Source organism: Podarcis vaucheri (assembly GCF_965113315.1).
Source record: "Podarcis vaucheri genome assembly, chromosome: 6".
NCBI lineage: Eukaryota > Metazoa > Chordata > Lepidosauria > Squamata > Lacertidae > Podarcis > Podarcis vaucheri.
In genome coordinates, this window is record NC_138764.1 from 81514788 (window position 1) to 81522400 (window position 7613).

A 7613-nucleotide genomic window follows, 5' to 3' on the forward strand; every position below is an offset into this window, starting at 1 on the left:
CTTTGAGAAAGTTATTATAAAAGTTGCAGTAATTTATTGCTCTTAAATATGTTTAATATGTTCATATCAGAGCCTCATTGTTCTTCTCTAGAAGAAGGGTTGTTATTTCAAGATAAGCAAATAATGGTTTATGTTTTGGTTCTCATTGTGGAATGGAAAAACTGTGAAAGGGCACTCTTTCCCCCACCCTCCATCTACTCCTTGCTAAAAAAATAATCTAATAATCTGAGCGATGAAGCACATTCTAGTGTTTCCTTGCCGGAAAAGTGATTCCTACAAATATACACTACACAAAGTTTGTTGAGTGGAGTTACTTTAATCCTGCCCTGTACAAAGCATTACGCTTTAGCCCCAAAAATTCTTTTCTCTCTCTTCCCCAAGAAAAAGGCTGATCGAGCAGAAATTTCTTGTTTCAAGGAAATCATGATTTTCGCAGGCTTTTGGGTCACCCAGGCAAAGAGCTGATATACCCGGACAGCCAGAGATGAAGGCAGCAGCTGGATTCGTAGAACATTTGAGACCTCGAGCAACTGGCAGAGAAGGTTGAAGAGGAGAGAGACCAGCAGAGTGCAGATCAGCTAAGAAAGAACAGAGGAAGAAGTCATCTTTCGCATCTGCTCACGGCAGTTAGCAAGATCACCACTGCACAAAACAAAGAAGACTGCAACAGTAATGGCCATTTCCCCCATGCAATTATGCTGAGAATGCATTCAGACATAATGAATTAACTTGGTACGGTCTCTGTAAATAAAATCAGCATCTGGACCCACCTCTCTTTAAATCCCTGCTGGGTTTAATGCCTTGCCAGAGAACTAGATAGAAACCTATTTAATACACCTGTTAACCTGTCAACAACCACCCAAGGCCTAAACAAGGCTCAAGAGGCAACACAAGGAAAAATTTAAAGCACTGATTTTGGCTGTTCCCTTTGCTGCTGCTGCTATTGTTGCAGGCCTGCTATAGCGCACGCTCTATATATATATACACACATACATATGTGTGTGTGTTAATTATACACACACACACATATATGTATGTGTGTGTGTGTGTGTGTGTGTATATATATATATATATATATATATATATATATATACACACACACATACAGTCATACCTCGTGTTGCGTCCACCTCATGTGCGTCTTTTCACGTTACGTCCCGCAGCAACCCGGAAGTACTGGAACAGGTTACTTCCGGGTTTCACCGCATGCGCAGAAGCACCAAATTGTTCCAAAAACCTGCGCAGACGCAGCACTTCGAGTTGTGGGCATTTCACGTTATGGATGGGCCTCCGGAATGGATCTCGTCCATAACATGAGGTACTACTGAATGCACTGAATAAAGGTATCAAAACCAGGCCCCGTGTAACCTACAAGGCCACAATTACCCTCCTTTAAAAGGTTTTCTCAAATGTGTGAATTTTGACCTGCCTTGAATCTTCAGCGCCTGGTCATATACAGCACCTTCTGCCCACCCACCCCGACTCAGAATTCTCTACACCTGCATCTGATCTTCTCTGCTATCCTTTTCACTTTGCAAACTGTTAGGCGGTGGCCTTTTTTGATCCTGAGGCTCTTACAAAGGCTGGTGACAAGAGCACCAAGAATACAAGAAATCAAGCCTTTAGTGTCACTGTCACTGGCCCAGTCCTGCAGAACGCCCTGCCGACAGATATCCAGCAGGCGCCGTCTGTACCAACTTTTAAATGTTTGCTGAAAACTTTTCTATTCTGCCAGGTTTATGCAGGAAATTAAGAGCACATTTCCTACAATGGTCTATTGATGTTTGTTTTTAATTCCTTTTTGCTTTTAAGTTGTTTTTAACTTTGTATGATGTTTTTGATTGGTTTTATGTTTTCATATTGTTGTAAACTGCTGTGATATATTTTTATGATACAGCAGTATATAATTATTTTAAATAAATAAATAAAGGTGATAGAAGAGTTCAGCTTCCTTTACACGTGTGCACCTTAGACCATATTTACAAACACACACTTTGTCATTCTTATGGCTGCCTTCATATATAAATATGGCTGGTCCCATCATGGCTAGTTTTTGGCTCTCTTCCTAAGGCTAACCAAGCTGCTGTGAAAATATGACTGGAGAATCAACTATGCCCCCTTTGACTTGAGATCTTTAGAAGAACAAATCAGTAGCATAGTCCGCAGGAGCTGGGACAGAGCAACTGGAGCTCACCCCGTCATGGGGATTCGATTGCCGACCTTCCAATCAGTAAGCCCAAGAGGCTCAGTGGTTTAGACCACAGCACCACCTGCGTCCATGCCAACCTAGCAGTTTGAAAGCATGCCAGTGCAAGTAGATAAATAGGTACCGCTGCGGCGAGAAGGTAAACGGCATTTCAGTGCACTCTGGCACTCGTCACAGTCCTCTGTGTGCCAGTAGTGGTTTAGTCATGCTGGCCACATGACCCGGAAAACTCTGTGGACAAATGCCGGCTCCCTCGGCCTGAAAGCAAGATGAGTGTCGCAACCCCATAGTCGCCTTTGACTGGACTTAACCGTCCAGGGGTCCTTTACCTTTTACCTTACTCAGAAGTAAATCCCTTTAGCGGGATAGGGCTCACTTACAGTGCAATGGATATAGGATTGCAGCCTAGAAATGCATTAATAGTATCTAAAGCAATTATTCTGTAATGCTGAAGCAAACAGATAAGGGACTCACATCTTTTAGGCAGCAGTCCCAACAAATACAGTGGTGCCTCGCAAGACGAAATTAATTCGTTCCGTGAGTCTTTTCGTCTTGCGATGTTTTTCGTCTTGCGAAGCACAGTCCGTCGCAACTGCGCCTCTTCAAGCGGCTTTAAGAAAAAAGCGCAAGACGTTTTCGTCTTGCAAAGCAAGCCCATAGGGAAATTCGTCTAGCGAAGCAACGCAAAACCGAAAAACCCTTTCGTCTAGCGAGTTTTTCGTCTTGCAAGGCATTCGTCTTGCGGGGCACCACTGTAGTCTTTCCGTGTGTCTCCCACCCCCACTGCACCAGTGTTCACTGCTCAACCAACTCTTATTGATCTCAAAAGGGGTTTATAATTCCTTTTAGCTAGCTAGCTTTGAGCACCCACCCCACCCAAAAAAAGCAAACACTCAAAACAGGAAAGCAACAAGCATTTCACAAGACTGATCCAGATCTTAACACAGCTATCAGAACACCAAAATGTGCACACTTCATATGCTCTGTTTCACCTAAAGGTGTGTTCATCATTGTGAGCTGCTAGCACTTGTACAAAAGCTTATTCTATTGAAGGAAATTTTAGGGAGCAGTTGTGGTTTTGTGAAATAGCACAAAAAAATGTGAAAACCTGTGGTCATGTGCTACCCATTGCCTCTTCAGGATTGTAGGTAGGATGCAAATCACACAAGGATTTAGAATTCCAATCCCAAACCTATTATTCCACGACCTGGGAATGATTAATTTGGTACAAATTGGTCCTTTCCATCTTGCCTACAGAAATATGCTTTGAGAAGTAGACAGAGAGGGAAAAACCTTTTTGTGCTCATCTGAAAAAAAAGAGTACAACTTACCATTACTGTGTTATACAATGAACTTTTGTCCAAGCAATACTGTTTTACATTATGGTCCAATCTGTCTGAAATAAAGGCAGAAAGCCCTTTTATCTGGACAGCCTCTTTTGAACTCAAATAGGCAGGCTTGGGTTTCATTTTTTTCACAGGTAGAGTTGTCCTAATGTCACTTGTTGAGGATCTTCTGTGCATCTTGCCCTGACTGTTATTTCCTCTAGACTCATTTTCTGATTCGAGGTCAGCATTCCCATCAGAATTATCAGAGGGTGGCATCTTTATCTCTTTAGTGATGGAAAGTTGGGCTGAAAACAAAAGTTTAGCTTCAGTAACGTGGTAGGTACGGTAATTTTAGTCGGATTACAAAAACTGCATCAGCTGTGCTATGAAAGTACATTGAACAGAACTGTTTTTGTTTAAGTGCTCAGAAATGCACCAGCTTTGTATAACAGGAATATGCTCTCCTTTAGATAGCCATTCAGGAAAGTCAAGGGCTAAATTGCCTCTGCAGTATCAATATTACACCTTTACCCAGGCACAAATGAAGACTTGGTCCCACTCCAGTGACAAACTGCTTTCAAAACTGATAATACTCTCAGGACGAGAACAGCTGCAAAATCCATAGAATAGTTTATAGAAAGTAGCATACTCACATTCCCAACTCTTTAAAAAAATGAATTTTCTCATTATCAAATGTGGTGCTTTGGAGAAGGCAAGTGACAGTTTAACATCATTTTTCACCATTAAGTGCAAGCCTTGCTGCAAACAAAATGGATCTTCACCCAATAATAAACCCAGTGATGTAAGTGAACCTGCCTATTACACTGGCAAAAACAGAAGTGTTCACCATTATTCAAGTGGAAATGCTGCTGACTTACTGTACTTCAGCAATGTCACTCCAATTCCTATAATTAGAAAAACGCTTTGTGCATAGCCACACACATGGATACAAACAAAATTAAGTCCTAGCGTCTTAGAGTTTACTCCCAAATAGGATTGTATCTTCTAGTCACTTATGCATAAATAAATTCTATAGATGTTTGATGGTATGCACCAATATATACAATATATTTTTTTTTGGGGGGGGGGAGCTGTGGCATGTTTGAGAGGACATCTTTTAAACATAGTATGCTGCAAAAAGCAGTTTTGTTGTAACAGCAGCAGTTCCACTCGAAAGCGATAATTGTGCTACAGTGACTCCTGGCTCCCAACATACCACTGTATCAGAGCAAAAATAACGGGATTTACTTACAGACTTAGTAACTAGTAGGCATTCAAGTGTGCTTTCACTGGGCATGGTTTGACTAAAAAAGTACCATTTCAGTAGCCTTTGCCCCAGAGCATCTAACCATGGGATCCCAAGAGTCTTTGGTTTCTGCCTCAAGAAATCTGTATTAACAGGACAATAAAGTGGTGAATCCCTCACCATATTAGAAAGGAAACATTAGGATGGATTTAAAGGCAACAGACTGTGAAACCCTCTCATTTCATATTGAAATTTTACAAGCTGCAAAACACTGAAGAGATACTTACTCAGGGCCAACCCACCCATGAGGCAGAGTGAAGCAGCCTGCCTCAAGCGGTGGGATCCTGCAGGGTGGTGCCCCTGCTGCAGTTGCCAGAGTCACACAGTGACAGTTTCCAGCAAGCTCTTGGAAGAGTTCTGTGAGATTGCGCCATCAGGTGCCACCACACGACCCCAGTAAACAAGGCTTCAGCGCAGGGGTGGCACCTTCCTGATTCACCTCAGATGGTGAAATGAGCTAGGCTTCCCCCCATACCTACTGTACTTGCACTATAGGTATTGCAATCTCAAGAATGCCAACACACAAGTTATTAAAAATACATCGAACAGAAAGCAAAACTGAAGTTGAAACATGAGATAATAAAGCATTCTTATCCAAATGAGCTCTAGATATTTCTATTAAAATAACAGTTCAACAATGAACAGTTATGGAGAAAGAAAGAAATATTCTAAAGCTTTTCTAGTGCCTCTGTTTCCAAATTACAAAGCAAAGCAGCTTCCGTTCCCATTAGGATTGTCAAGCCTGTTAATTTTTTATCTGTCACAGGCTAGTTAAGAGGTGCACTATGCCTTCAAACTTGGCCAAAAGACAAATGACTAGGCTAAGCACCCATTCCTTCTTCAGTACTAGTGAGTCTGCCATTGACAAACAGTACACACTAGAGGTAAAAATAGTTTGAAGCTAGCCCTTTCACAGCAGAGTATCTCAAGAATGATTATGACTTGCAGTGCCTGCAGTCAACTCCTATTCTCTCCAGTTTGAGATTTTTGAACTTGCAAGTTGCAGTAGCAATGTTATTTGAAAACATAAGCAAGCATAGTATTGTGTATTTGAAGTGAAATAATAAAATATAAAAATAGACAAGGCAGAACAAGCCAAAGGAATTCAAACAAGAAATTTCTCCTCAGTTGCGTCAACTCTCCCTTTTCAGCCACTATATATGTTCTCTTTCATACCAAAAATCGTGAGGTGTGCAAGTACTGTACCATATAGGTTTCAACCAAATTACAAGGCTTATTTGGGTATACCACAACCGTTAACAAACCTTCCTGATACAAAGTTTCTTTTTAGACTTGAATAAAAAACACACACAGTTATTTAAAACAATGTTGTCAAAAACTTTAAATTCTCCATGTCTTTTTTTCTTTTGAAACTGCCTAATTGCCTGACACACAAGATCAGCATTAAGCTAAAAATAGTTTTGTAACACAATGCTTTAAAAGGAAAGCTAATACCTAAAGCCTTAATACACAAGCACATCTTAGCTGTCTCACAGCAAGACTTACCATCATTAAGTAGATGTTGAAGCCAGAAAATGAAAAGAATCAATAATATTCCAAAAGGCAAACAAAACCAAAAGAAAAGGACAGGAAATGTTAGGTCATTAATTAAAGGGACCAGAGGGTACTTCATTTCTGCTCCAAAATCCACCTCAGCTGACTGTGCACATGTTTTACTAAATACTTGCTGTGCTGCACTAAGCACCTTAAGATAACTACTCTCTGTTATTACGTCACAACATGACTCACAAAGCAACTATGCTGTCATTTCAACACCACTGATTTTAAAAGAAGGCTGCAATCCCATTAAGGGAGGAACACAAAGATTATATTGAGGTTAATTGGAGAACCTGCAGCACACCTGGTATAATGACACCTACTGCACTTGTAATTAGAAACAACAAACTAATGGGAAAATAACAGAGCTCCTCAAATTCCTTTACCAATGGCCCCCAAAATAATGATATTGTGTTCTCTTTTCACAGTTTTCACCAAATATTCCTACTTTTTTCTAAGTTATATCTCATCTCACATGTAATGTTTTCCAATACTGTGGGCCACTGCAAAGTAGTATTAGGCCTGTTTTGCAGGTAGAGGGGATAAAAGTGTATAGCCCAAAAATGTAGCTTGGTGTATTTCACTGGTTGATGGGGGGTTGGGGGAAGCTGCATACTGGGTCTCAAAAACAGCTCTCGGTGAAGAACCTGCAACCTTTCCCTGCCATTACAATACCCCTGTGCAGAAGCAAAAACGGCCAGCACATGGCAAATTATCTTCATTCTGAGAATCATAGTCCTCTGCGGGGAACAGAGTTGCTTCCTGACAACCCTAAGCACCCTTAATAAATTACAGCTGCCAGGATTCCTGTTTAAATTGGTATGATACTACTCCTTTAAATGCATGGTGCAGAAGTGACATAAATCAGGAGCAAGGGGTCAGATAAACGATTTTCAACAACATGCCAGGCGTGCCAACCTTTGGGCTACAATTCCCACCATCCCTAACCAGTGTGACCAACGGACAGGACTGATGGGGGTTGCAGTCCCAAAGACAGATGGACATGGCATTCATACAAAAGAAAAATAATTTAAAAAGAAAGGAACGTGAAGGGTGGGAGGGAAGCTGTGAGGGCCTTCCATGCTTCAAATTTATATGGGGTTTACGTGGCCATACAAGAACACAGGGTTGGAGCTCATCCTAATTCCATGACGCCTCCGCGGGGAAAACCTTCCAGGAAAACTCCCCACCAGTCCAAGAAACCGGAGAAGCGTGT

General features: G+C 41.3%; 1 long non-coding RNA gene across 1 annotated transcript; it reads right to left on the bottom strand.

Annotated features, from left to right (window-relative positions):
- Positions 1 to 296: 296 nt before the first annotated feature.
- Positions 297 to 7573, bottom strand: LOC309534353. The gene is made up of 3 exons (XR_014220606.1): positions 6347 to 7573; positions 3538 to 3839; positions 297 to 578 (listed from the first exon to the last, which is right to left on the bottom strand). It is a non-coding gene; the product is annotated as an uncharacterized lncRNA (long non-coding RNA).
- Between the last annotated feature and the right edge of the window lie 40 nt (positions 7574 to 7613).